Source organism: Silene latifolia, chromosome 9 (assembly GCF_048544455.1).
Source record: "Silene latifolia isolate original U9 population chromosome 9, ASM4854445v1, whole genome shotgun sequence".
Classification (NCBI taxonomy): Eukaryota; Viridiplantae; Streptophyta; class Magnoliopsida; order Caryophyllales; family Caryophyllaceae; genus Silene; species Silene latifolia.
Window position 1 is genome coordinate 38,459,891 of NC_133534.1, and position 3,793 is coordinate 38,463,683.

Sequence of the window (3,793 nt, forward strand, 5' to 3'; positions counted from 1 at the left end):
TATCATGCGGATCATATGTTTAGGACCCAAAAAAATTAGTCCATCTGTGAAAGATGGCTAAGGAGATTGCTGCGTCTGTTGAACGGGCTGCTCCTCGAATCGACTGTCCCGTATCTTCGGATATTAACAAATAAGTTTATATGGCTAACCAATTGTAGTAGTTGATCAATTCTACGGGTATTATTTTCTTTGTTAAAAAATTGTTTAATAGTTTATAATTATTCGATACGGGAGTTTGGTGTCCAAACACTACTACAAAAATCATCAAAGGAACCAATGATAAGAAACTTGTTAGATTTTAGAACCGGTTTCTTAACAAAAGAAACCATTGATTTGCTAAAACCGGTTTCTTAAAAAAGATAACAAATGCGTTGAACTTAAAACCGGTTTCTTATCTTTTCCCATTTTTAACCATAAAGGTCAAAGGATGCCATTTCTTCTTTTAATCATTTTTAATTAAACTAAGGTCCCTACTGCCCTTACTAACACATCAAACCTTGCGATTGTTCCCCTTGGTCTTGCCCAGTTCGTCCACCGCGGGACCTTGCCATTCACCAAGCCGCACGCCGATCATTGTCGTCTCGTGTCGTGTGCTCCTCCATTCATCCGATTCCACCATAATACTCTTAATAGGTACTCATCTTTTTTCACTTGATTTCAATTTAATTAGTTAGGGTTTTATCGGTAATTTGATTTGTTCTTATTTAGTTACATTACAATGTTGTGTGATTTTTTTGTTGTTATTTAATGGTAATATAGCGTAAGTGTTGTTGTGATTGAAGCATTTGGCTTCAATTCATCAGTTTATGCAATCTTTTTTTTTTTTTTAGTTTCATCGATCGGTATCATAGTTCATAAGTTACACCTAGATTTTAGTGAATTTACAAAATGCTCTTCTTCATCTTGCTTACATTACGGAGGAATCTCTTTCATACTCATTCTAGCTGTTATGTTAAAATAGTTGTCGTATTTCTAGAATCATATCGATATGATGGAGGTCTTCTTTGATTTTCTTTTGATAATTGAGGCGGTTTCATACCCTGACTCGTACGTGAACAAGGAATGTACTATCCTGTCATTTTTATATACTTGGTAAAAAATTTTAACCTTTTTATTTGGAGTGCGATCTAATGTTGTTGTCCATCTGTTAGTTATAAGTAATCATAGTAGCACTACAACTATGCAACACCTGATGTTCATTGCTCATTACTCATTAGTATGAGTATAACTTTAAGCATCTAACAAGCTAGGTAGGATACCGAGTATTTTTGGATAAATATTTAGTTTCCTGGGTTCACTGGAGAACCTTATTCAAGCTCAGATTCTATTTTTCACTTTTTTGTTTAAATGTTGGCGTGTAGATATGAATCAGAGAAAGAGTGAGTGTAAGTGCATATCCGTACTTTGTTCCGAGCTCTGATGATAAAGTCATTACGACTGACCACCGAGCCGAGATCAATTTTCAGAATCCTAATTCGCATCCTTCGCAGGCTATTCATCTGGATTATATACAACACTTATATGCATGGGTTGCCTAAGGTATGAAAACGAACTATAAGTTTTTCTAATATTACTTTGAAAAGTACGATCTTAAACAATAGTATGTTAAGCTATCTGCACGGGTTTGCTTTACTTTGTTCACTAGGAAGTTACGCTAATTTTGGTTTGAATTAAGCTTTGAAACTAATGGATGCTAAATAGCTTTAGCAAGAATTGTTGGCAGTTCAACGAAATTGATTCAATGTCAGTGACCTTAACACCATTGTTAGAAAGTGGAATGAAGACCAAAAATCAAGCTCTACCTTTGCAAATTAATGTTCACTAGTAATGTCAGTGGTTTCATCTTTCGTTTCATACTAGTAATGTCAAGCATAATAACTCACCAAACTTTTTTCTTTTCTTTTTATTGTCAAATATCTAGTATAAATTAATCGTTGCATTTCTTTGCCTAATTTTCATCATGAATCACTCGAAAACAATATTTGTAATACAAGGACTAGGCACTCAAATAATGTCGATTGTTGTGTTTCTAGACTCTTCCGTGTTGAACAATTATAGCATTCATATTCTCCTTTTAGTTGCTGTATCACAGAAAGATGATTGCATTTCAAACATTTCGTTTTTTTCGTCCGAGACAGAATGAGGCCAGAATGGGATTTGGCACTAATAAATGTTCTAACCGTCGCTGCCTGCAACTCACTGGTTGTTTGGTCCCTTGCTCCTTGTTGCTCATTTGCAAATACCTCCAGTTTCAATTTGCATAAGCTCCCAAACAATATCTTTGAAGCAAGCTATCGTCACAGGCGATTTGATGTTCATTAAAGAATTCATTCATTTGTCTACAAAGCTGTACAACTCAGTCTGGTGGGATTCATAGGAGGGGCTGTTCAATCTGCCTTGGCGAATCTTTGTGCCAGAAATAAGCAAGTAAGGTTAGTTTGGGTACTTCGTTTTTTAATAGGCAGAAGGCTTTGAAAAATTCTTGTGATTTTAGTGCTATTTTGTATGGATCTTGAAATTTTCGATTGAATGAACAGGCTTTCTGCGCAAATACCGCCTATAAACACGAATGCCCTTGGTTATGGAGCTTTCCTCGACCTTTACACAAACTAGCGATACTAGATGGTATACGGGATGGACAAAGTTTTTAGTAACAGTTTTGATGTGATCCGTGTGAACTTTTTTTCACTTTGCCGCTTTCAGGTGTGTTTCAGCATCTTGTGGACTAGAAATTTATGTTATGGACTTGAAATTTATTCAATATCAGTAGTCTCATCTTCTGTTTTATACTTAAAGCTAATTCACAGGTACCAAGAATTTTTCATGTTATACTAATTTTCGTTTGAATGAAAGGTTAAGCAAATTGCACGTGCAATAATGTTAACTAATTATGGTCTCATCTGTGAAGTTACTCTTTGAACATCAGGAGTACTAGAAACTCCTACCAGTCACTAAACTTTAAGATGAAGTACAGTATCATTTCATTTAATTAAGTTTTTCCATTTCGAAAATTAGCTCTACATGTTTAATATCATGTTGTAATAGTTATCTACAAGAATTTTGTTTTTGCAGCTTGTTTTTTTTCCCCTTCGTGCAGGAGCGAGGCTAGCGTGAGGCTAGTGTGATGACTTCGAGTTTGGGTACAGATTAGCCGATTTTGACGACAAAGTTGACTTGATAGTTATTATTTTGCTAGATTTATTACTTTTATAATTGGGGATTAGTTTATACAAATCTAATTATAAATATTGTAAGATTGGTTGCTTTGGGAAGTTGATGGTGATTATGTAATCTAATAATTGTAACATTTTATTTAGTAGTTATAATTTTTCATTAATATTTCGTATGACTTGACTTTTTACAATTCTATTTTTTTTTTTTTTTAAATAAAATATAAGAGACTGGTTTTAGTCCAAAACTGGTTTCGAAGATAATATCAAAGAGACCGGTTTTAATCTAAAACTGGTTTCTAAGATAATATCAAAGAAACCGGTTTTCACCAATAACTGGTATCCCACCCACTAATCAAAGAAACCAGTTTCTAGTGACAACCGGTTTCTTTGGTATAACCAAAGAAACCAGTTCAAATAACCGGTCTCTTAGGCTAAGACACCTGTGAGATATAGACCGGTTATAAACCGGTTTCTTATGCCGTTTGTAACCGGTCTCTTATGCATTTTTTGTAGTAGTGAAAGTCATTATTACATACCTTCTTTTAGACCTGGCAAACAGATCGGGTCGTGTCGGGTTCGTGTTCGTGTCACATGTAAATGGGTTACAATCCCTCCAACCC

General features: G+C 34.8%; 1 long non-coding RNA gene across 2 annotated transcripts; it reads left to right on the top strand.

Moving 5' to 3' along the window:
- Positions 1-360: 360 nt before the first annotated feature.
- On the top strand, positions 361-2,680 carry LOC141602614 (uncharacterized). Of its 2 annotated transcripts, XR_012524564.1 has the most exons (4): positions 361-633; positions 1,362-1,539; positions 2,139-2,432; positions 2,538-2,680. It is a non-coding gene; the product is annotated as an uncharacterized LOC141602614 (long non-coding RNA). The 2 variants fall into 2 exon arrangements; XR_012524565.1 differs by lacking the exon at positions 1,362-1,539 and having other exon boundaries at positions 368-633.
- The last annotated feature ends 1,113 nt before the right edge of the window (positions 2,681-3,793 follow it).